General features: G+C 44.5%; 1 long non-coding RNA gene and 1 pseudogene across 1 annotated transcript; one reads left to right on the top strand and one right to left on the bottom strand.

Moving 5' to 3' along the window:
- Positions 1-12,409: 12,409 nt before the first annotated feature.
- Positions 12,410-26,390, bottom strand: LOC141940599 (uncharacterized). Its single transcript, XR_012628022.1, has 4 exons — positions 26,280-26,390; positions 25,165-25,250; positions 15,422-15,495; positions 12,410-12,478 (listed from the first exon to the last, which is right to left on the bottom strand). It is a non-coding gene; the product is annotated as an uncharacterized LOC141940599 (long non-coding RNA).
- LOC141940598 (uncharacterized) lies at positions 15,485-17,128 on the top strand (annotated as a pseudogene).
- Positions 26,391-26,654: the final 264 nt, after the last annotated feature.

Raw genomic sequence — 26,654 nt, 5'->3', positions numbered from 1 at the left:
TTTCTGGCTAGATAAAATAGCCTGCAGCTATCCACATTTTAAAACCTTTTCCCACTGCCAGAGGACGCAAAAACATAATGAGGTCGCAAAGTGCTTTAAGTGGTTTCTCTTAAATTACTCTCACCTTTTGGTAGTTAGGATTAGCAAACAATTTAAGATTTTAAGGTGAAAACTCTTCATTTGTGCTGTTTTCACAGCAAAACCAAAATCACCTCTTGCTATAAGCTAAATTTCTTGTGATTCCTAGAAGAAAGAGTAAGAAATCAAGCAAAGGAGTGTGCAGACATTAGAGCTCATTCTTGTATGTTCAGTAAAGCCCTCCCTGGACCACGAAAATACATTTGTCGCTATCATCATATGTTTTTGGCTTCTGCAGTTACTGCTGGCAAGAAATGTTGTGCTAGCATATCCTTGGTAGTATTGTAAAAAATCACAAGATCAGTTTAGAAATATTTCAATGTTAATAATACCTTGTACTTGTCTAACAGGCTTATTCAGTGACCTCAGAGCAAACACTGAACTCGACAGCTGGGAGGGGTGAGGGGGAAATGGCTTTCGGGAGAAGTGCAAGGGCAGTGGAGGGGCCTGGATGTTGGCCAAGGTTGGGGAACAGTTCACTGACAAAGATGGGAAGTGCTGATGCCATTTTCCCCCTTCAAAGCATTCAGACTCTTTCTCCCTGCTACCAATGCCACCATTTTCGAACGTGCACTGAAAACAAAGGGTGTTTGTTCTTATGGGTTTAAAAACATACAGTTTGCTTTATATAGAGCAGGAATAAACCTATTTGTTTTTTCTTTTTTGTCAGACATGATTCTCTTTGGGCTTATGGCCATTCATGTTCAAACCCCAATTGTTTTCCCTTGTGTTTCTAGAGGTGTTTGTTTTATTTTTAAAAGCAGTTGTTCCTCTGTAACTGGACGGCAGCAGAAGTAAATCAGCTTCAACATATTTAGAAACAAAGGAACAATGAAACATTCAGCCCAGCTTGCCTCAACAGATCTTTTTTTATACTTTCAGGGCAATTTGCAACAGGAAAACTGCCCAAGAGCTGAGAGGTTTTGGGAGGAGGAGCTCCGAGCAGCGACTGTGTCTCTCCTGGGAGATTAGGGGCCAGATTCTCTCCTCACTTAAACTCCTGGAAGTCGTGCAACTGCCCAAACAGAGCTGGGAGAAAAAATTGATCTGTTTTCTTGCAGTGGGTATGCTGAGGGTAAATTATTGTGATTAATGAGTTACTGTTTGTCAACAGAAGCACAATAACTGGGCACCTGACAGCTGGCTCCAGGTTTCTCAACAGCATAAGCAAAATTCAAGGGTGTAGGCACTCTGCTTATGGTGCTGGGAAGAGCAAAGTGGGACCAGGGTGGGCAGGTGTCAGGATTTTGGGAGTGTAGCCAAGGCAGGCAGCCCACAGCTTCCCCAGCTTGCTCCCATGGGAAGCTGCCCACCCTGCTTGTAGCATCAGCGAGTCCTGCCTTGTCTTCTCAGCCTGTGGCAGTTGGGAGAGAAGACTTGTTATTCAAATCCCTGCAGCTAACAGGTTTTACATGATCATCCTGCAGGCTGACAGCAAACAGTTAGGTAATGGAGGCCAACTGTCACCTGGGAAGCTGTCAAGGCACTTTGGTCCAACTGCCTGCACATACTCTTCCTTAAATACTAGGTGGCACTTACATGCAGGGGTCTCTTCTGACTGGAAGCGTGCATCCCCTAATAAGGCTGCAGTCATATTTTGCACCTTAAGAGCAATTTCCAGTTGTGTGACCTGAAACTGTTGCAAAATTATTAACCACCTTGCTCTAAGAAACGAAAAAAATGACAGACGCAGAGGGAGGAGGGCACCACCTACAACCTATCAGTTGGGAGCTGCAGTCACAACGTGGCACGAACACATCTCCCTAGCACTCCTAGCACTGAGGACATGCAGAAAGAGACCAAATTCGGTTCAAACTGTTGAAGGTAATTTCAGCAGTCGGTATCCAATCACATGGGCTGGAAAACAACCAATTTGCTGATTAACACCCTACAAAAAAGTCATCAGGGATCAGTAATGGTGAGGGCTATTTGATTAGCTGCTGTTGGGCTTTGAGTGCAGGGCAGTGTGTTTTCTGCCATGCTCAGCAGCAATCCCACCATTTGCCCTTTGCACCATGACCAGCCTGAAGAGCTGAGCAGAAGTGGTGACAGTCCCCAGGATCTTTCCCTTCTGGTCTTTTGCCTTTCTTTGGGAGGAGGAGGATTCAGGTGCTTGGTGAAGCTGGGGAGACTGTTTGACGTCAGCTGGCTGGACTGCTGGTGCTAGCAAATGTTTCCAAGAAAGCCAAGCTTACAGTTTCTATCTAAAATAAGATGTTTATGGTTCTGGGTTTTGCCACTTAATATTAAAATAGATTCAATATATCTGGCTGTATTCTTTACTGTTTTACAGTTTAGTTAGCCTGTTCAAAATGTCATCTTCTTTTACAGGCAGCATGTCCTTGTTACCATCTCTTCAAATCTTATCTGATTTCTTTCTGCTCCTCAGCTTTGTCCTTAAGATAACTTCCCTTTGTCCTCTTTCCAGTGTTCTGCATCATTTCCACCAGCCTTCAGTTTTACTTTCTGAGCTTCTGATTCCTTTTCTCAGCTAACTAAAATGAACAGCCAACACCATAAATATTTGTGATTTTAGTGATACTATATAATGTAAAAAGGAAGGAGGCACAGGAAGGAAGTACATATTTTTAGAAGAAAAAGAGGACATTCTGAAAGTACCTGCACAAAGAGGCTAGCAATGCTGGTAATGGTTTTGAAAAAATTGCATATGCAATGGGTGAATGCTTTTATGATCTGGATATATCTGAGGGATGAGTCCTGGCCTGATGGAGGAACTTTGGTCCTGACCACAGTGATCAGTCTGTTCTTAATTTAATATGACAACATGACCACACAAATTTAGTGTGAAGAAAGACTTCTGTGTTCCTCTGGTGAACAAGGCCCAAACACCCCCGTGCTCAGCTGTAAGGTTGCACTTAACAGCCATGGTTAGAAGAGTACAGACTGACAACCTGGAAGAGACATTAGTCAGTGGGACAGTCAGTTGGGGTAGAAAATCCCAAATGGAGGTTAATGTTACCAACACAAAACTGTCCTGCAAACAGGTGAGACCAACAGATTAGATACTAGACAAGGATGGAGGCAATCTGGGTCCCAAAATTCTGTTTAGCTCATGCCCATTCATCCCAACCCCATACCCTTCCTGACAGGTAATAGCAAGTCTCCGTAATGATGCAGGCTGAGATGTTGCTCGAGGGGTGGCATCAGGACAGCCACATCTAACACTGGCTTTTAGAATTAATATAATTTAATTTTTAATAAAAATCTGGACCTTTTAAACACAAGAAGAGACTTGTAGCTCTCTAACCAACCAAAGCTTCTAATGATACCTACTGCACAAATACCATGCTCAGAAGAGGGGAGGCTCTGAATAATGCCCACTGATTTCCTTCCTTAAGGTCTGTAGTTTGCAGCAGAAGACTCATAAGATACCTCCTTTCCAGTCCTTATTTTCCTTTGCAAAACCACGTTCAAGACTTCACCCTTCCTGTTCATTCTGGGAACCCTGTGCTGCCTTCCTGCCTCCGCCATGCACCCCAGAGACATGCTTGCTGTGGCCTGGCACCACTTGCCCCAAGGCAGGGCAGGGCACATTTGCACCTCAGCTAAGTCTAAAGCAATGTGAAGAGGGCATGACACAGGTGATTAGTCCCTACAGATCTGCTGTAACCTCCACCTGGTACCTTATCAGCAGCTCAAGCTGTCCCCCAGGCACCCGGCCGGGCACCTCCCCAGGTGCTCCCAGGAGAGGAGGGAGCTTGAACCAAGCCAAACTCAGCTTGTCCCTGGATTTAAATAAAACATTTTGGCCTCGCTGGCAAAAAAACATGCCTTGAAATGCCTCAGGGAGTGGCCCGCAACGGCACATCCTGAGGCAAGACGCCAAGAGGCAGCGCTGACTAAGGCCACAGAAAACAAAACATGAGCTTCCCAGCAAGGGCTGGGCCAACTGGGCCAAATGCCTGCACCTGAGACATTGCAGCCGCCCTCTGAGCGGACACTGCGATGGGAGCACCACTCCCTGCATCGCAATTCAGCAGGTGAGCACTGACCTACAAAACCGGGGTGACCCTGCTCTCCAGCCATCATTTCTGGTATCTGTAATTTCACTCCTCTACTTACAGTTTTTACAGAATGCAGAAGTGTAATCCAGTAGATAAAACTGAACTGAATACAGAATTTGTTTTTGTTTCCCTTCACAAGAGATGTTTTTCGGATAAAATGGCATTTAAAAGGGGACCATGATAAATATAAGGGTTTTAATAGCTTTTACTCAAAGTGATGTAATTAGTTGTGATCCAAGAATGGTTTGCCACATGAAATCCAATTTTTAGTTGTCTAAATCAATGTAAGGCTCATTCCTTCTGTTGCTAAAATCAATGGCAATTTAAGAAGAAGCTGGGCCCTGGTTCTCTGAAAATGTAAACCAGATCTTTCCCTCTTGGCCCTGCTCTTTTTTAAAAAAGAAACCCAGCAAATCTACACCATGTTAAATTTCCCTCTCTTCTAAGTATATATTTCTAAAGAGGTTTCAAAAAATATTTCACTTTTGACTGAATTGTTTCCTTTAAATCATATTACCCATAGAGCTGGATCTGTGGCGTTTTGGCAACTGTATGTGAATTTCCCAAAGTACGTAGAACTGGACAGCTTTCATATGGATGATGGTTTTTCGTAGCTGTGTGACTTTGGGGGCTCTTACCCTGCACATCTTAACAAGCCTCAGGGACATTCCTGAGACCCTGGGAAGCAGAGCCACCCGAGCCACCCCACCACCTCTGGACATGCTGCAATTTGCAGGGGCCAGTCACAGCACTAATTTGCTAAGGCTTCACTGACAAATAGAAAAAATAATTGAACTGAGAGAGGTCTAGTCAATACATGGTATTGCAGAGCTGCCTTTTTTCAGTTCTAGTTGTACGAGATCTGACGGCATGCTTTTCTTCCACCTTGCAATTCAGCCAAAGAAAGAGAAATTAATGCAGGAAAATAAACATCTAGGGGAAAAAAAAAAGAATACAAAACAATAAAATCAGAAAATGTATTAAGTGCCTGTTTTCAAGAGATTGCAAGCAATTAAAGCAGAAAAAGAAGTCAGTGTTTTCAAAAGTCTGCTCGAAACGAGAAGTGGAAATGAGAGGTCTAATCCTAGGTACCTTCTAGAAAAGGAGACCATCATCAGGAGCAAATTGTAGTAGCATGTAGCACCCACACCTGTGTCTGCAGTGACAACTGACACTGTGGCTCCATGATCCCTTAATCCAGTGCAAGCGCTCACTCAGGCAGGAAGAGGTGGTCCTGTCTTCCTCCTGCTCCTAGCTCTCATTCCCATCCTCTCCCTTGCACCCACAGCAATGCTCATGCAGTCTGCCAGAGCTTAATATTCTCTGAACTCTCTGAATACTTTCTGATATCCTGTATGAGCAGGGTTTAATGTTTTAATACTGAATTACTTATTTGAAGATATTTGACGTTACACAGGACTTTGATTTAGCAGACCGATAGAGCAATATACGGAAATCACAACACAAGCATAATATAGCAATTGCAATACACAGCTGAATCAATACAAACACAAATCCCATTACCATTCTCTATACACTCACTGTCACAATGCTGGGCATCTCCAACCACTGGGAAGAAATAGGTGAGTTGAAGCGAGCTCAAGGCCATTGTCCTCTTCACAGTTAATTTTGCTGGTTCTTCGATTTTTATATTCCATGTTGGGCTGAGACATATATACATTTTCCCCATGCTGGTCTGGCTGGCTCAGAAAGATAATTTCTACTGATCATTTTAGGGCAGGTCAATTATACAACCAGTTGACTCACTCAACTGTATACAGTAGTCTACCTACAACAGAGGTCACCCTGCCATCCCCTTGGTGTTGTGATAAGTTCAGCTTCCTTTACGACAGCTGTGGTCATTTCCTATGTTCTTCCCTGAGCTTCATGACCACACCATCCTCACCCACCTCCTCTGAGATGGTCACACAGCCATATGGACCATGCCTATTCATTTAATTAAGCATGTGTGGTGGTTTGACCTTGGCTAAATGTCAGGTACCCACCAAATCGCTCTATCGCTTCCCCCCCCTTCCCCTTTTTTTCTCAACAGGGCAAAGAGGGGAAAGAAAATAAGATAGGAAAACAAAACAACCCTTGTGGGTAAAACAAAAGCAGTTTTAATATAAGCAAAGCAAAGCAAGGTCCGCACGCGGAAGCAAAAAGAAAACAGATTTATTCTCTACTTCCCATTAACAGGCGATGTCGGGCCTTCTCAGGAAGCAGGGCTCCAATACGTGTAGTGGTTGCCTCGGAGGACCAAGGGTGACCCCACCCCCTTCCTCCTTTTTCCCAGCTTTATACTTGAGCAGACGTCATATGGTATGGAATATCCCTTTGGTCAGTTCGGGTCAGCTGTCCTGGTTGTGTCCCCTCCCAAGATCTTGCCCACCCCGTCCCACTGGGTGGGGGGGAAATGTTGGAAAGAGCCTTGGTGCTGTGTAAGCACTACTCAGCAGTAGCCACAACACCAGTGTGCTGTCAACACCCTACCAGCTCCCAACATAAAACACAGCACCATGAGGGCTGCTACAGGGGAAAACCAATTCCAGCTCAGCCAGACCCAGTATAGCATGCCAGGAAATGTGGCCAGGCACGGGAGCTCAGGCATCCATGCTTAAATAAGAAGAGCAATGCCTTCTGGTCATCTCCTAGCTGAGTTCCCAAGTTCCCAGGCATGATCCAGAGGTTAGCACAAGAAGGCATCACTCTCAACTGAGAGGCTGTGTGTAGACACCCTGCCGCGGGTGGTCACTCTACAGTCTGACAGTGTGGGCACAGGCATCCTCAGTGTCAGTGAACTGCCTGGGACAAGTTTGATTCCCTCATGTTGGTGTAGCTTTCTGCAAATCTTCCTTGTTTGTGCTGGGTTAGATTCCAGCCAGGGTTCAACCATGAGATCAGATGAACGTCAACAAGGGACACCTGGAACAAGCAGCTGCAGAAAGTGATGGGAGAAGCAGCAGACCAGGCCTTTGGCGGCAGCCAGGCTAAGCTGACCATGGCACTAGAGCCTGAAAAAAGATGTCACAGGCACTGTTGAGGGGAGTAAGTGCAAGGCTCTCCAAAGAAGACCCCACCTTCTTGGGGAAAACAGGCTCAGTGGAAAGTGAAAGAGAAATGCAGAGAGATCAGATAGGCCAAGATATTGCAGGGAGTTACTCCACAGCTATAAGCCTTGCTTATTCCAGCCCCTCCTTAGTCCTTCAGTTACCAAGATGTCCATGTAAGTTGTTAGTTTTAAAGGGAAGGGACCTGTTGTCTGCTTGATGCATTCTGGGGTTTACCAGGAATGAAAATTGTACACATACAGTCCATCAGGCAAAAACTGAGTTTAAATAGCCAAGATTCATTTTCCTAGAAGACTTACCCCCTGTTTAAGTTAAACCAGGATCTGGATGACAGATGAACGCCTTTACTGCACCCTACCCTGGCAGGTTTCTAGCACAGTTCTGCTTGCGTGCTATTAGGTGTGGGATGATGTACCTCAATATTTATGCATATTTTATAAAGATAATGTTATGCACATAATTCATTGGGGAGCGTAAGCTTCCCCTGCTGATTCATGACAAAATACACACTGCATATCGTATGTATAAACGGTGCAGTAAGAAACACTGGTTAATGTACATATTAAACAGAGGAACTAGTCCATGGTGCTAATATATACACTGAGCAGAGTTCAAAGCCTTTCAGTGTCTGTGTGGCTCGTCCTGCCACCCCTGGGGAGAGTCATCCTTTAAACCCTGGGCGCTGGGAATGCCTCCCCATCAGAGCAATACTCCAGATGAAATCAGATAACTGCAGCTTTTGAGTCAGTCTGACAGAGACTAGGGTTGAGGAAAGAGCAGGGGAAAGGCAAGCACCATATCTTGAAATAAAATGCAGGATCCAAGCGTAACAAAGCTATCTGCTGTAAACAGGAGGGGCAGTTAATAATCCTGCCCCCAGGTCATGGCCAATGGGAGCTCCTCACCAATGGGGCAGGACCTCTCTGCAGCAGGCACAGTGCAAACACAGCTGAAGAAGAGTCACGCCGCATCAGCCTGCCTTAGCGTTCAGGCACTCGCAGGGCCAACATGTATTACTGCTTCAGTGTCAGAAACCAGCCAGCTATTATGAACTGAAACCCACTTTCCCTCTTTCCCTTGAAGAAGACAGCTCTCCACTATCAAAAGGAGAAGTTAGGCTCAGTTAGTCTGCAATTCTGATCTTAATGGGCTTCACACTGTTGCCATTATTAGAAAAGCCTATATCATGTGGGTGGAAGCAGAAAGCCTGCCAAGAGCTAGGAGACAAATAAGAAACTATGTGAAGAATGGGAATTTCTGATGATGAATCCCCTGCTACTATGCTCGTGAGAACAGGGCCAGAAGTCTCAGCTCTGAGCTGCCATTCCTTTGCCGTCAGTGCTCTCACTGCAGGGTTGGAGCAAAAATGCGATGGTTATAAAAGGCGACACGATCAAAGATCCATACAAGGGATGTAATAAGGCAACTACCCTGCCAAAATTTTATGAGGAGGAGTGGTTATAGCAAAAATCAAATAGGCCTCAGTGATGCTTTTTTTTTTCCTCATAAAAGTAGGTTGAAGAAAGCAAGATACATCGAAGCTGACAGTTTATTGAATCTGGCAGCAGTTCAAAGCTAGAACCTCTTGTCCATGCCGTGCAGAGCTCATACCCGCTATCTGAAAGAGGTAAGGTTTGAGGAGCACAGACACCTTGCACAGAATAAAGGAGTGAACTGATTATTCTTCACGAGTTTCAGAGGATGTTCTGTGCAGTCCCCAACACAGAAAATAAACATATTCTGTGAGAAACTGCTGTAGTAAAATAACAAAACCCTGACACTTAAGGCTGGCAGGTGGCATAAAGGAATTATTTTTAAAAATACAGCCCATTGAGCCTCTAATGCTTCTCCTAGTATATAACAGAAAGACAAGAAGAGATGTTTACAAAGCCCATCCATGCATGTTAAGTCCACACAAAAAGCTCTGTTGAAGTGAAAGGTGAGGAGGGTGTGAGGATACTGCCTATGCTGGAGATAAAGCTTTAAAGCGGTTTTTCTCAGTGACAACTGCATCCGGAATTTAGCACATTTCAGCAATAAGTAGGAGCTCAGACAATTTTTAACTTGTCTAATTATAGCATGTTGGTAGTGATACTATAATTATGAGAATAGAGGCACTCTCATATATGCCTAGAAGACCTTCTGGTGCCAAGGAGAGCTGTTAGCAATTATAAGTGTCCTGGGTATACACCAAGCTAATTTAGTTCCTGTTAAAATACATGTAAGGGCTCAAACACCTAAGTGGTCTGTGCAGCTGAACAAGTCCCTGTGCAGGAGCAGTAGCTAAAAGCTCTCAGTCCACAGCAAAAGCAAAGCATGCTAGCTTTGATCTGCAAAGATATGGGCTGATATACTTCATTTCTCATTTCCAAGACGAAGTAAGAGCATAAATGACTTATTTCTGTGGTTGAAGTGGTGTGGTAACTCATTAAACAGCAGTAACTTGGCATTTCTGAGTTCCAGCTGTTTCATCCTGACACAGTGAAGTCAACCCAGAGATGAAAGGGTCTGGGGACATCCCACAGCAGCCGTTCCCACACGGAGGCTGGAGACAGCAGTGAATGAGCCACAGCGACTGCTGAGAAGTTTTCGGTCCTTACCATTTTTAATGAAATATGTGACAACAAGGGGACCTTAAGCAAGGTACTTCACAAGGCTGACATGAGCTGAAGGTTCAGAAAGTCTAGGATCACCCAGCTGAAGTAGACCTTAAGATACTTAATATTTTAACTTATTTTAATAGACAACCTGAAATGGGAGAGAAAGAAACTTCTGAGTCTTCACCTTTGTCACATTACAGGAGATAATGACACTAAATACAAGCTATTTGTCTTGCACTACTGCAAAATTCAAATAAACTGCCGATTTTGACATATTTGGAGTTTTTTGGTCAATTTTTCAGAGCACAAAAAACCCACTTCTGGTTTCTGTTTGAAAACACAAGAAAAACCTGAGGTTGGATATACATTGCTACCTCTTTCAATTTTAGAAAAATTCAGTGCATAAAATTACTCCAACAATAAAATAAATACAGCCACCAGTCCAACCATACTAAATCTCTTCATTTTAAATGAGAAAAAGACAATTACAAGAATACAGAATTCCTCTAAATTTTATTAGATAAAAGCTTGGTATTTAAAGTTATCAAATAATAATGGTATCGCTATTAAGCATTGATAGAGCCAAACCAGAAAATGAGATCAAGTTCAGAAACAGAATCTTTTATCACAGAAATCACTGAAAAGATAAACATTAAATGCAAGACACAAAACTGTAACAGAACTCAAAAAGAGGAACTTGCCTCATTTAAAATGGAGTTATGTGAGAGAAGGACAAAAAACCAAGGATTCAGTGTCATAATTCCAATATTTTCATAAAAGTGGCTGCTCACAGGTGTAGATGTACTAGCCTTCTACTCAAGGAAGCAGCCAGCACAACCCACATCACGTCATCAGCTCACTGCAGCTAAGTAGGATGGATATTGATGTGAGAGGCTAGTACATAGCTTCTGATAATAGTGTAATCATGCCATCCTCCCACACCTTTTCAAATAAATGAATAAATGCAAGAAACCCTAATAACTGTTAGCGAGACTGTTAAAAGTACTAAAGTGAAAAGTTGTGTCAAAGGACTGGAAACAAATATTGCAGAACACAAACGAATAGGTTTTAGAAGACTACAGCTTGGAAATGTTATAAATGCAAAAAATTATGTAAGCAGGAAGTTGGAATTAAGATTATAGACCAAATTCTGTACCAGAGCCACAGAAGAAATGTTAGGTGTCATCAAAATAGGTGTAAGGCTTAAAGAAAAACCATAACACTAAAAGGACTGTCAACTCAAATGAATTTGTTCATAAAAGAAGAGCCTTTGGAGAAATGTTACATCAGCAGCATGAAAAAAAAAAAATTTTGGAAGCAAAACCAAGTATATTAAAATATTGCTTTCATGCTGAAGTTATGAGTAGTCACTTGTTATTTTTAATTGTTGTTATTATTGGTATTTTTTTGGTTAAAAGACTTCTGAGGGAAGTGATGGGTTCAAGAAGAAATAAATGAGACTGACCAGGACATTGTTTTTAATATAATTTATTTTCAAAAGTGCACATCAGGCTTGTTTCTTTGAACAACAGCAGTACCATGACCCCAGAGACAGCAGCCTCCGCTTGAAGTATGAACTTTTCTTCTTTCCCAGGACCCCACCACAACCTCCTGTGGACTTTAACAAGGCCTTGGTTGGCAGTCGCTATCTCAACCTATACACTTGGGACATGGTGATCTATGTGGCTGGGGATGTTCATTTTGGCTGCTAACCTTGCACAGCAGGAACAGTTTAGTATCTTTGGCTATGCTCAGGAAAATCTCACTGTGCCTAAGGGTGAGGGGATGGATTCAATCACCTTTAAGACCTTGGCTTGCTTGCAACCTCATGATGAGCCCATAAGGCCTCTCTGGAGAGCTACCAGGACTGGACCCAGTCTTCCCTTAGAGCTCCTTGGGTCATTATCAAAATGATTCCAGGGGGTTACAACATTTCTATACCCATCTCCCATCTCCTAAATATTTGAAGTCTGCTCTGCATGCATGTAGTGGGAAAGAGTCCCTGCCCCAACTTTACAGTGTAAGTGGTCAAAACAAGCAAAGAGTGAGGGAGAAAGAGATGAATATCCACCATTATTTATCTTAGTGTCTACCTATATCCAATTTTGTTCACAGCTGGGAAAAAAATGAATTCCTAGGAGAATAAAAGCCAAACCACTCCTCCTTCCCAAGAAAAATCAAACTACTTTTCATCTACCAAGATGCAAGTTTATGCTAAAATATGCCCTACACAAAAACTGGCCTGGATTGGTGTCTATATCACTCACCAGAGATTATTCCCAACAGCTGGCAGGGTGCTCTGGTAGTTTGCAGCCAGGGAACACACCTAGAGTTCCCTTGCAGGCCTTCTGAGGTCAGCAGCAGGGCTGGAAACATCAACAGCAGCCACTGGTTTGAGTGGTCCACTTTTCGGCTGCACATCTTCAGAGGGCACCCTGAAGATGGTCAGTGAGAAGGTTAAAAACCCTAAAACACCAGTTATATTGAATGTTTAATCTTTAACTTGGATTTTTTTCCAATTACCTGTAAAATACATTCCCAGCCTTCCTCCTTCCCAGGCCGTGCAAGCAGAGGATCCAAGAAGGCTGCAGAGACCACAGAGCAAAGGCAGGTCCTGCCTTCCCAGGTGAGAGCTGAAACAAACCTTAGAAATTGGAAAGGATATCTGAACACTTTATATCAGGCAAAAAGGTGACTCTCACCTTGGGATGTGGGCTGAGCAAGCAACAGAGACAGCACATTGGATTTGCAGAGAACTGATCCCCTGGGAAGAAGATAGGCAGGGGAAGGCTCAGTGTTGTGTACTGAGGCTTTAGCATCCTGCAGCCAGGAAGGGAGGTTTCAGGCTGGTCTGCACAGTGATTCCACAATAAAACAGACGATTAAAATCGTATGCAATAGTTTTAACTCAGGACAAATGTTCAGGTGTTCAAAATGCACAAAAAGATCTTTGAACGCTTAAGACTGAAAGAAGAAAGGAGCTATAGCAGGATCTGAGTGCTCTGGTAGGGAAACAGTCTCCTCAAAAGCATGACTGCAGTAATGACTTAATAACTATCCTGACTATCAGGTAAGAGTTGGTGCCACGAAGTTCAGCAACAAGGCAATTTGAATGGATTTAATACTTGAAAAATTCCAACGTGAAATCACAACCATTCAGATTCATATCCATGTTTTCAGAAAAATCAGAGCATTTACAAAAATACTTTCCCTCGTCTCTTCTTTTGCATTAAGACAGCATGATTTACTGTTTGCTCTAAGAGTGAGACAATGTTTTCTCTGAACAGGATTATCTCAGTTTACGCTGGCTGTGATTAAAGAGAAAGAGATGGGGAGCATGGCACATAAAGAGGGATCACAAACGCTGCCCTTAACTGCTCCTCCAAACCAGAACATCTAATATTCTTAATGGAAACATTGACCTCCTACCATCTCAATTATACTGAGTAACATGACAGGTCCAAATCCCAGTCCCACTAGTTTTGAGATAAAGCAGAAAATTGGTGACAGGCTGCGGTGGACAATGATGGGTTTATGATGTTGTTTTGGAAGAACGAACATTGTTGTGAAGGATTAGATGTTATAATCCATACGGTAAGTCAACAAAAAGGCACCGTAACAGGAACAGGCAAGGACCAGGCATCCAATTACTAATGCAAAATAGTGCAGTTCATACTTTATTCACCCTACCGTGATTACCATGAGCTCTTATAAAATCACTCTACAGCAGCAGAAGCTGCTTGCTGGATGAAGTGACAATACACTTTCCCCCTTGAAGAGTTTCTGCTCTTAGTTGCAGATGTGCCCAAATCATGAGGGGAATACCCAAAAGCAGGCAGGGAAAGAGAGAGCACGGCTGGGCTCCCGGGGCTCTCTGGGGCCGCAGCAGAGCCAGTGGGACAGAGGAGTGCCAGAGTGATCCTTACGTCCTGCTCCCTCCCCTGCACACTGCAACCATCAGCAAAAGCCCCGTACGGGCTAAGGCGGGTCATGCCTTGCCAGAGACTGGGTTTGCCCCAGAGAGAGAGGTATGGTTTGAGTACAGGGCTGTCAATGAGATGCTCCTGGTTGCCACTTCTACTGTAGACACTGACAAAGAGGAGACAGACTGAGGAGGACCCATGGGCACTACCCACTGGGTTAGCTGAGTACCTGTGCCTCTGGGTTAAGTGACCACTTTCTTCATGCCCATTTTGAAACTACCTGCTCCTTTAATACTTGCTCATCAGAAACACCTTTTAATTTTCCATGTGTCTCCTGTTAGCAGCCCCAGCAGCTGTCAGTGACAGCTGTCTAGCAGTGCCATAGGGGCAAACCATCTAGTATATAGTGGCGAGATTCCCAGGGCTTGTTATTTTCTCAGCTCGGGGCAATTAAAGCTTTAGCAGCCAATTGATGACACCAAATAAAAATGCACATATCCCACGTAATTAAGGTAAGCAACATTGACAAGGGTGTAGTTTAATCAGATTTTCTCTCTGAGATGATGAGCAGCATGGGGAGAGAGAAAAACATACTAGCACCAATGACAGAGAAAACTTCCTAATTATTTGACCTCTTTGGCAAGAAACAAAATATTTGCATAGAATCATAGAATGGTTTGGGTTGGAAGGGACCTTAACGATCATCTAGTTCCAACTCCCCTGCTATGAGCAGGGACACCTTCCACTAGCTCAGGTTGCTCAAAGCCCCATCCAACCTGGCCTGGAACACTTCCAGGGAGGGGGCTGTAAGGAACTGTGTTAGACTTTGCTTGTCTCAACACTGCTGTTGCACCACCACCATTTCCTGGCCTCGGCACCCTGTTGCCATGGAGGAGTACGTTCTGAAGGAGACGAAGGGTCCCCGACGAAACCACGACATCCGCCCGAAGCTAAATCGGGGTGTGGAAGACACGCGGGCCAGCATGACCAGCGCGAGCGCCTGGGCATCCGCGCATGGAGGACCACAGGACCATGAGCCCCATGATCTGGGTAAGACGTGCAGGCTGGCACGAAATGGGCGGACTCTTTGGAAAGGTCGAGGGGACTGGGACAATAAAAGGACTGTGTACTCCTCCCTCGGGGTGCACCTTCTTCGACACTTGTTACTTGGAGCCGGGACCTCAGCGGAGCTTGGAGTCACCATCACCTGCACCGAGCCCGAGCCAACGGAACATCGCTGGATCCCTGGTGGTGGTGGTAATTAGCTGCATATCTACCGTTTTTCTTGCTTAGGGATTCTGACTGTCCCCTTCTTTTCCTCTCTGTCCTATAGCTATTACTAATTGTTACAGCAAATAAAGTTCACAAGGTTATACAGCATCTGACCTCTTTTGTGTCTTAATCTCACTCTTGGGATCATTTAAGAACCTGCCCTGATATTGGATCGGGACATTTTAAATTGGCATCACGGACAGGATCCCTTGAGACGAGAGTGCTGTACTATCTTGCTGTGTTGGATGCAAACCTCTCAGAATGAAACAACCCCCCTTGTGTTACATTAAGTTGTGACCTCCTGAGAGTGAACAGGGCAAAGAGTGGACAGTGATATTGTATTTGTGTTTGGGTTAGGTGTGACCTCCTGAGACTGAACAGGGGATACTTACATACCCAGGTGTGGCCCTCTCAGGACGATAATCTCCTTTGGATTGTTTTCTGTGTTAAATTCAGATCTGGTCTCCTGGGAGAGAAAAGGGGAAATTTGACATTAAGGTGTGACCCTCTCAGGATGATAATCCCCTTTGAATTAGGAAAAAGAAAAAGAATGGCCGCCCTGAAGGCAGCCGATGTTTGTGATGATGTGTCCTCGGGGGCTGAAGGAATAGATAAACTATATGATCTTTTGGAAGTGCACCAGTCTCGTCCCTCGGTCCAGGGACTAGATTGGGTGAAAAAACATTGGTTTCAACCACAGAGTGTGGTGGATAGGATAAGGGTTTTGCAGAAGGAAACTAAGGTTAAGAGGGGAAAAGGAAAAGCTATAATTTGTGCAGTGTTAGGAGCGAGTCTGGCAGCTGCGGTGGAAGAGAAAAAGCAGAAGTCGTATCAAACTGATATTGTAATAGACTCCCTGCAGACGGTCATACAGACCCTGCAGAATCAATTGAGAGAAACTAAAGAATTACTAGAGGAGGAAAGGGATCAAAATATATTATTAAAGAATGAGTTGAGGGAACAGCTCTTGGCGAAGACGGATACACTGGCGGAGGCAGAGGTGAAACTTCTGGAGAAGGGGATACGGCAAATTTATCCCCAAGGGGATTTGCAAAAGGCAAAAGAAACCGTAGAAAGCCCCCCCCTTATGTATCCGCTGGTTAAAACAGAGTATGTGTACAAGGACAATAGCGATAACCATCCTCAGGTTATCACCGAAGAAGTCCCATTTACAGCAACCGAATTGGCAAAGCTGAGAAAAGATTTTGCAAGGACTGCGAAAGAATCAGAGACAGAGTATGTGTGGAGAGTGTCTTTGTCAGGAGGGGATGGAATCTTGTTGTCAGAGAAAGAAGCAGAAGGATATTGGGGTCCGGGTGTGTTTTTAACTACCAGTGACCGCCGAGCCCCATGGTCATTGACTCAGAGAGCTGCGTACTGGGCTGGAGGGCTGAACCCCTTGGAGAGGGGGGGATCCCCTTGCCATAACAGGTACGGTGGATCAGTTAGTGGAAAGTGTGCAGAAGGCAGCCTGCCTGCAGATGATGTATGATCGGGAGCTCAAGCCTAACCAAGGCTCCCCAATGATGATGCCTGTGGACCCAGAGAGGATGACTCCCCTGATATGAGGACTTCCTGACTCCCTGAAACCCATTGGCATCCAGTTGCAAGGGAAGATTCAAAATACCCCCAATGCAGAAAGAATGACGGCCACTCTGGAGAGGATAGTGACCCCTGACCACCAATGGCCAGGGAGAAAAGTATGGACATGGGGAGACGTAGCCCAGGAATTGATTAATTTTGGGAGAAAATATGGCCCAGTTGGTGGATCATCCCAAAGAACCAAAACCAGGGTCGTACGGGCTGCAGAGCAAATTAGTGGGCGACAATCATCCATGAGGAAGGGCCAAGGCTTGGGATCACCCCGATTTCAGAATTCTGGGAGAGAGAGGCCCCTAACTCGACAGGGACTGTGGCAACTAGGGCTTCAGAAAGGCATTCCCCGTGACTTGATGGATGGACTCTTGACCAAAAAATTAGAACAACTTGTGCAGAACTGGTCAGGACAAAGGGTCACTTCCAAACCAACCCCTAGTGTCCCACCTTTGATAGACCTTGGGGAGGAACTGACTGGAGAGAAGAAGGTGGCGGGAAACTAGACCCTCCGCCCCCCGAAGGTGAGGGGGGAGGCGGAGGATGGATGTTTGTCAGACAACTCACCTGCAACACAAAAGGAGACTTACTAATTACTGTTGCCGTAGGACCAAGAAAAAGACTGGTAACATTCCTGATTGATACTGGGGCACAAATTACTGCACTAACGTGGACTGAAGCAGAACAGTGTGGAATCTCGATCCCATCTAGAAATCTAATTGTCTTGAATGCCCTGGGAAAAACACAGTCAGTGCCTATGACTCCAGTGATACTTTGGTTACCAGGAGAAGAAAGCCCTGTCAACACCATGGTGACCATAGGATCTTTCCAGATGAATCTTTTAGGTATAGATGTTTTGAAGGGTAGACAGTGGCGAGACGCCCTGGGGAACTCATGGTCTTTTGGTGTCCCCCAGATCAGGCAATTGGCCAAAACATCGGAAACAGAAGTGTGTTTATTGCAAGCGGCACCTACCCTACCTCCCTCCAAACTGACAAATGTTAAACCCTACCCATTGCCTCTAGGAGTAAGGGAGGAAATTACACCAGTTTTGGAAGATTTGAAAAAACAAGGGGTTGTGGTCCCCACTCACTCTCCCTTCAACTCTCCAGCACGGCCGGTCCAAAAACCAAACGGCAGATGGAGATTGACAATAGATTACAGGAGGCTCAATGCCCAATACAGGTCCACTCACATCTGCCGTACCAAACATTGCTGAATTGATAGCAACCATTCAGGAACAATCCCACCCTGTCATGGCAACAACTGATGTTAAAGATATGTTTTTTATGGTCCCTTTACAACCTGAGGACCAGGATCGCTTTGCCTTCACCTGGGAAGGACAACAGCATACTTTTACACGACTCCCTCAAGGATACAAGCACTCCCCCATGCTGGCTCACCATGCTCTAGCACGAGAGTTAGAAACAATTCCTAGAAAAGCAGAGGTAAAGATTATCGATACATAGATGATGTACTCATAGGAGGGAGTCAGGTAGAAGAAGTTGAAGAAACTCAAAAAGATATCTTTACCCATCTAGAAAATATAGGGTTGACAATTCCACCTGAGAAAATACAGACCCCTTCAAGTGAGGTAAAATTTTTAGGGATCTGGTGGAAGGGAGGTATGATGTGTATCCCACCGGATACTCTCTCCTCTCTCGATCAGATCAAGATGCCAGAGTCAAAGAAAGACTTACAGCATGCATTAGGGTTGCTTGTGTTTTGGAGGAAACACATTCCTGATTTTTCAATTATTGCTAGGCCCTTGTATGACTTATTGAGAAAGAGAGCGCAGTGGGAGTGGACTCAGGTCCATGATGAGGCTTTACAGCTGTTGGTGTTTGAAGCGACTGCCTACCAAGCCCTGGGTCCAATTCACCCAACAGATCTGGTTCAAATTGAATGGGGGTTCGCCAAGACTGGACTGTCCATCCATCTGTGGCAAAAGGGGCCAGAGGGTCCTGTTAGGCCCATTGGTTTTTATTCTTGTAGCTTTAAAGATGCTGAAAAAAGGTATACAACTTGGGAAAAAGGCCTATTTGTAGTTAGCCTAGCTCTGAGAGAAGCCGAATGCACCATCCGGCAACAACCTTTAGTTTTCAGAGGCCCATTTAAAGTGATCAAAGCAGTTTTGGCAGGAACTCCACCCCCTGACGGGGTGGGCCAGAGAGTCTCCGTGCGAAAATGGTATGCACAAATAGAGCACTACTGTGAAATCTTTTCTGTAACTGAAGGAGCCACGAAAGTGCTAAATATACAAGATGAAGTAAACCCAGATAGGGAAACACCCGAGCTTTTGTCTGTAATACAAGTAGCTCCTCTGTTTTCTGGACAATTGCAAAATATCTGGTTTACAGATGCCTCGTCAAAGCGGGAGGGGAAAATTTGGAAATACCAAGATGTGGCACTTCAGGCAGACACCAAGGAACAGATCATTACCGAAGGAGAAGGCAGCACACAAGTGGGAGAACTAGTTGCTGTGTGGAGCGTTTTCCAACACGAGGCTCAGTCTGCTTCTTCTGTCTATATCTATACTGACTCTTATGCTGTCTTCAAAGGTTGCACTGAATGGCTTCCATTCTGGGAACAAAATGGATGGGAGGTCAATAGAATACCTGTATGGCAAAAGGAAAAATGGCAGGATATTCTTACCCTTCCCAGACAAGGGAAATTTGCAGTAGCATGGGTAGCATCTCATCAGCAGGATGATACCCCAGTAAGCCACTGGAATGCTGAGGTGGATAAACTAGCCCAGCTGGCTCCCCTACAAAGCACCCAGATAGCAGAAGATTGGGAAAGTCTGTTGGATTGGCTACATGTAAAGCGGAAACATTCAGGAGTTAAGGACCTCTATTGTGAGGCACAAGCCCGAGGGTGGCCAGTTACCAGGGAAGAATGTAAAACTTGTATATCTTCCTGTGAGCAATGCCGCGTCCGTCTGAACAGACACCCTCTAGAGGGTGACCCCCTGCACTTAAGAGAGGGAAAAGGCCTATGGGAGGCCTGGCAGATTGATTACATCGGTCCCTTTCGAAAATCAGAAGGAAAGTACTATATACTGGTAGGTGTGGAGATAGTATCTGGACTAGTGCAAGCTAAAGCATGTGCTAAGGCAACAGGAGAAAACACAGTAAAAGCCCTGAAAGAATGGTTTGGAATTTTCCCCAAACCACAGTCAATCCAATCAGATAATGGCTCACATTTCACAGCCAAAGCGGTCCAAGAGTGGGCAGCCCAGGAGGGAATTTCGTGGGTGTTTCATACTCCGTATTACCCACAAGCAAATGGAATTGTGGAAAGAACAAATGGTCTATTAAAACGCTTCCTCAAACCGCATAAGCCAGGATGGGCTGAGCGAGTGTGGGATGCAGTGACCAGCGTCAACAGTCGCTGGGGAGTAAATGGATGCCCAAAGATCACAGCATTCTGTCCAAAACCTCCAACAATTATGCCAGCCCCACATGGCCCTGCTCACCCTAGTAATCCATCTCATTTTCCAGGACAACCTGTCTTGGTTGAACTTCCCACAGTGGGCAAAGTGCCACTGGTGTTGGACACACCCCTTAACAAATACACCTGGAAGGCAAAAGATGCCTGTGGAAAAACTCATAGGATTCATACTAGATGGATTGTTCCCTCTTTCTAACCCGAGAAGCGAATTTGTTTTTTGTTTCATTTTCAGGAGGAAGTAAGCGACACAGACACACTCACAGAAGGAGTGAAGCAGATGCAGACCTTAGTGTAATTTGGTTAGGATGTGTATGTTAATTTTTGCTATATTATTTTGGGGATTTACCTATAAAACTGAAGGGAAGCCAGTTCCCCCACCTTTACCCAAACCATATAACCCCCTTGAGGATAATGAATTTGTTTTGTTAGCAAAAACTGTAAGTCAAACCTTTAATCTAAGTCACTGTTGGGTTTGTGGAGGACCTCTAGGATTATCAAGCTGACCGTGGATTTCTATACCACTTTCCCCATCACAGATTGTAAGCAACTACAGCGATGTTGGAAATACTACCTGGGATGATAGTGGAACATAGCCAGTTCAGTTCCCTAATAAGGGTAAATTTTGCTTGAATTGTACTCAGAAAGGAGGAGTTAATGTGGGGGAAAGTAAGTGTCAATGGACACTTACACATAAATTGGTTAACAAAGATAGAGGTATTTATATATGGTTGTGGCTTAATGAACAAGGACGCAGCAAAGGGTTCAAAGGGTTTTGGTCAAACAAAAATGAAACCAAATATGCCGAATTATGAGGAAACAACTTTTATAATCAACTTGTGAGTGGAAAAACTACACTGAGTCCTGGTATTGTACCATCCGGATAAATAATCACCTGAATGAGGTTTTCAGCCCTTTGGGAAGTAAAAACACAACTTATTTTCAAACCCCAAGGACTGCGGAGGGACCATTTGCCAAAGGCACCAAAGCCAAAAAGGGCCATTATTTGATATGTGGACATACTGCCTACAAACAATTACCAGCGAACTGGTCAGGGATTTGCTATATAGGGATTATCCGACCTCTGTTTTTCCTTCTCCCAGAGGTGGATGGTCCTCAATTGGGAATAAGACTATATGATAAGCTAGGAAACAAAAGGATTGCCTGCAACAAGCGATCTGTTGAGTTTGAAATAGGTGGAACTCAAAAGTGGGGGGAAAATGAGTGGGCCCCTGAAAGAATTATTGAGCATTATGGGCCTGCCACTTGGAATCCCAATGAACTGATATCAGGGGCAAGAGAACCAATTTAGAATTTGAACCGTATAATTCGACTACAAGCAGTCTTAGAAATTATTACTAATAAAACTGCCAATGCTATAGACCTTTTAACTCAACAACCTCAACAGATGCGCACTGCAATCCTTCAACATTGCATGGGTTTAGACTACCTACTAGCTGAAGAGGGAGGAGTATGTGGAAAACTAAATGTTTCTAATTGTTGTTTGGAAATAGATGATGTAGGTGAAGTAGTCCTTCAACTGACCACAGATATTAGGAAACTAGCTCATGTCCCAGTTCAAACATGGAATGGTTGGAATGGTGATTTATGGTCTTGGTTACCTGGAGCACCATGGGTAAAGCAGCTTCTATTTTATCTATTATGTGCATTTGCCACCTTGATGTTTTTACCATGTATTATTCCTTGCTTTGTTCAGTTAATCCAACGTGTCATTTCTAACATGCAATTTATATCTACTGACTCACCTGATGGTGTAAAGCAAATTCGTATCGTTCGCCAACCAAAGCCTGTCACTGTATCAATTATTTAAGCCTTATAGATGTTTCTAGGTCTAAACAGCACATGTGCCCTGGGCTGGGGGTGTCCATTTTGGCGGATCCCCGACTCAGGTGAGTCAAACCACCTTCAGCTCCGCAGTCCACGACAACAACCAGAATGTATACCCTTTTAATACTGAATTTTGTGGCTGTTACTTTGTTAGCTCTTGCTATATTTTCTCTTGTGGTATGTATGTGTTCGTCCTGTAAGTGTCCATGTAAACCGTCTTGTAGTTGTACCTGTTCATGTAAACAACCACCTCCTTCCCCTCCTCATCCCCAAAGACCGAGAGCACATTCCTCGGTCCGGTCTGGGACACATCTTGTTTGACTTTGTTTGGTTAAAAAACTGTTAGTTGATAGTGTTCCTGTTACCTTTTCATATGTTTGTTTAGAATATTGTTAACATTGTTATGGATAGTGTTGTTTATTTACCTTTGTTTAAATTTGGAAAAGAAGTTCCTAGGCCCAAATGATGCATGCGCTTTAGGATAAGGGGGCATGGAAAGGGATTTTTCCGCCGCGCATGCTGACCCCAACCCCAGCAGACCACGTGGACTGCCAGGGCCTCAGACATTTTGTGGTATTTTGTTAAGAATCGCGGGAATATGTTAGTAATAATTTTAATTCATTTTATAGCCTTAGCCTTGATAGTCATTCTCTTATTTGTTCTTATAATACATATTTTTTGTCCCTGTAAATGTCAATCATGCAAACTGTCGTTATGTTCTTCTGCTGATTCATCGGAGCCTTAAAATTGGTTTATAAGATGTTTTGGTTTTATAAAGTTAGTTATTTTTGAGCATGACATATTTGTTAAAGATATTCGTATTTGTTATTGATGAAAAATTTGCTGGAAATCTTGTTTGTTATTGTGTTTTGCGGTTTTTCTGGTCTTTCTCTCTCTCTCTGTACCGTTATCTTTCACGCCACCACGAAGACAGCAATGTTGAGCCACAGGGTGGTGTAAGGAACTGTGTTAGACTTTGCTTGTCTCAACACTGCTGTTGCACCACCACCATTTCCTGGCCTCAGCACCCTGTTGCCATGGAGGAGTACGTTCTGAAGGAGACGAAGGGTCCCCGACGAAACCACGACATCCGCCCGAAGCTAAATCAGGGTGTGGAAGACATGCGGGCCGGCATGACCAGCACGAGCGCCTGGGCATCCGCGCATGGAGGACCACAGGACCATGAGCCCCATGATCTGGGTAAGACGTGCAGGCTGGCACGAAATGGGCGGACTCTTTGGAAAGGTCGAGGGGACTGGGACAATAAAAGGACTGTGTACTCCTCCCTCGGGGTGCACCTTCTTCGACACTTGTTACTTGGAGCCGGGACCTCAGCGGAGCTTGGAGTCACCATCACCTGCACCGAGCCCGAGCCAACGGAACATCGCTGGATCCCTGGTGGTGGTGGTAATTAGCTGCATATCTACCGTTTTTCTTGCTTAGGGATTCTGACTGTCCCCTTCTTTTCCTCTCTGTCCTATAGCTATTACTAATTGTTACAGCAAATAAAGTTCACAAGGTTATACAGCATCTGACCTCGTTTGTGTCTTAATCTCGCTCTTGGGATCGTTTAAGAACCCGCCCTGATATTGGATCGGGACGGGGGCATCCTCTGGGCAACCTGTTCCAGTACCTCACCATCCTTACAGTAAAGAACTTCTTCCTTATATCTAATCTAAATCTACCCTCTTTCAGTTTAACGCTGTTACTCCTTGTCCTATCACTACATGCCCTTGTAAATAGTCCTTCTCCATCTTTCCTGTAAGCCCCCTTTAGGTACTGGAAGGCTGCTGTAAGGTTTCCCTGGAGCCTTCTCTTCTTCAGCCTGGACAACCCCAGCTCTTCTAGCTTGTCCTCATAGGTGAGGTGCTCCAGCCCACCGATCATCTTCACAGCCCTCCTCTGGACTCACTCCAGTAAGTCCACATCTTTCTTATGTTGGGGGCCCCAGAGCTGGACACAGTACTCCAGGTGGGGTCTCACAAGAGCAGAGTAGAGGGGAAGGATTACCTGCCTCGACCTGTTGATCACACTTCTTTTGGTGAAGCCCAGGATACAACTGGCTTTCTGGGCTGCAAGCGCACATTGCCAAGTCATGTTGAGCTTTTCGTCAACAAACACCCCCAAGTCCTTCTCTGCAGGGCTGCTCTTAATCCATGCTCTGTCCAGCCTGTATTTGTGCTTGGGGTTGCCCCAACCCACGTGCAGGAACTTGCACTTGGCCTTGTTGAACTTCATGAGGTTTGCACGAACCCACCTCTCAAGCCTGTCAAGGTCCCTCTGGATAGCATCCCTTCCCTCCAGTGCATCAACCACACCATGCAGCTTGGTGTCGTCAGCAAACTTGCTGAGGGTGCACTTAATCCCACTGTCCATGTCACCAACAAAGATGTTAAACAGTGGTGGTCCCAATACTGATCCCTGAGGAACGGCACTCTTCACTGCTCTCCACATGGACATCGAGCCATTGACCACAACTCTTTGAGTGTGACCATCTAGCCAATTCCTTATCTACTGAGTGGTCCACCCATCAAATCCATGTCTACCCAATTTAGAGACAAGGATGTCATGTGGGACAGTGTCAAATACTTTGCACAAGTCCAGGTGGATGACGTCAGATGCTCTTCCTTTATCCACCAATGCTGTAACCCTGTCATAGAAGGCCACCAAATTTGTCAGGCACAATTTTCCCTTAGTGAAGCCATGTTGGCTGTCACCAATCACCTCGTTATTTTCCATGTGCCCTAGCATAGTTTCCAGGAGGATCTGCTCCATGATCTTGCCAGGCACAGAGGTGAGACTGACTGCCCTATAGTTCGCCAGGTCTTCCTTTTTTCCCTTTTTAAAAATGGGGGTTATGTTTCCCCTTTTCCAGTCAGTGGGATCTTCACCGGACTGCCACGACTTCTCAAATATGATGGATAGTGGCTTATTTTCCTCTTGTGAGATACTATTTGGGGTGAACCTGGCTCTTAAAATACACTGCAAATTTGGTGTGTCAGTGCAAGTCTTCAGTCCTATTTAATAATTTGTCCACAGCACTGCACACTGCAGAGGGATGCAAGAAGAGGAAGAGAAAATGCAGAAAAGTAACTGCTGTTAATGTAAAATGTGTGAAATTGGATTAGAAACATAATTAGGGCCAAAAACCAGCCTCCACTCTAGCTTGTGAGAATTTTTCCCTTAATGGCAGAGAGCAAAAAGCACTGTCAAAAGTTAACGCCAGTTTGTAACATGATCATACCTCAGAACAGAGAGTTAGTGTGTTCACACCAGGTTTGTGTTGGAGTCTCAAAATAGCAGCGTCATCCAGGCACTTGCTTATGAGACCTGCCAAGTACGAAATTGTGAAGAAAACCTCAGTTGGAAGCTTCTTCTACAAAGATCAAGTACTTAAAAGTTAGACAAAGTTGTACAAATAGCATGAAGCATTTGTGGCTTGCAAAACAGAAGAAAACGCTGTGTTCAGAAGAGAGAGATGCTGAAATTTCAAGCCTGATACTTTAGTCCACTGTTTGATTTAAAGCGAACAGTAATCGCATCCCACTTATCTCGCTGATAAAGAACATGAAGCTGCCGCAGTCAGCCTGGAGGGAAGCCAAGGCAAAGCCAGGCAGAACTGAAAATTCCCGTTAAGATGACTGAGTGGCAAATGATGGTTATTTATTCTAATTAATTTGTTAATTTATTTCTGGAAAAACTGGATTCATTTGTTGCTAATCAAAACAAGGACCTATTCATTACAGTACAGTATGATGAACTGCTACTAAATAGGCATAGCTAGGATTTCTAATAGATTTTTTAAAAAGAAGACAGATTTGGTAGCTAAACCCCCCAAAAGAAGACCATTCAGACTTGTTTCCCTGCAACACACACTTCCACCTAATTTCAAACACCGTATTGATGGACCTTCTAACCCAAACTCTTTCATCTTCCCAGTGCTGTAGCCCTTACTGACTCTTCATTCTACTTTCAGTTGTTCCAGCTGTTCTCCTACTAGCTGTACTCTCAAACACTAGTATCTATTTAACCTCTTCCGTTTGCTTACCATTGATTTAGTGAGGATAACCATATCTGCTGAGGCCTCTTGTCACCTCTGCTGCTGCTACCTAGGCTGGGTCACTTAGGACTCAGCTTTCCACAGTGCTCAGATTCTGTCTCTTCTCTCAAAAAGCAGGATTACAAGAGTCATGAGACACAGGTAAAAATTAAGTGCAAGGTATAACTTATTTTAAATCTGCCCTAGCAATCTTTTTGTCTAAATCCCTAACAATGTTTAATTAGCCCTTCTCTGAACTCCAGCCTCATTGATCCCACTCTGATAACGAGGTCTCTGAAGCCAGTTCTGAGCAAACATACCATCAGCAATTTCATCAGCACTTGGTGGAGAGGCCAACAGCGATGTCTTCACTCCCGACAAATTTACAGATGCTCCAAGAGGACAGGTACAACGCTGAGACTCAGTACATCTGCAAACCACAACGACACTGGCCAGCCCCTACCCTTGTTAAATGTCAAACATTTAGTGCCAAAACATTTGGCATTGTTTGCTTAGTTCTCCTGAATGGGTAATTCTGAAATGGCATTTCCAGTGCTGTGACCTTGCTCTTTTTCTCTTACTGATAACAGCATGAGCACTTTGGAGAGGCCAGGAGAAGTAAAAACCGGCAGCTCCATAGGCAGGCAGGGAGTCTCATGCTGGAGCTGGGCTGGCAAAGCCAAAGTCCCCCCAGC

This window comes from Strix uralensis, chromosome 3, assembly GCF_047716275.1.
Source record: "Strix uralensis isolate ZFMK-TIS-50842 chromosome 3, bStrUra1, whole genome shotgun sequence".
In the NCBI taxonomy this organism is placed as follows: Eukaryota; Metazoa; Chordata; class Aves; order Strigiformes; family Strigidae; genus Strix; species Strix uralensis.
The sequence above is the reverse complement of the archived record's forward strand: the minus strand, read 5'-3'. Positions and strand labels throughout refer to the sequence as shown.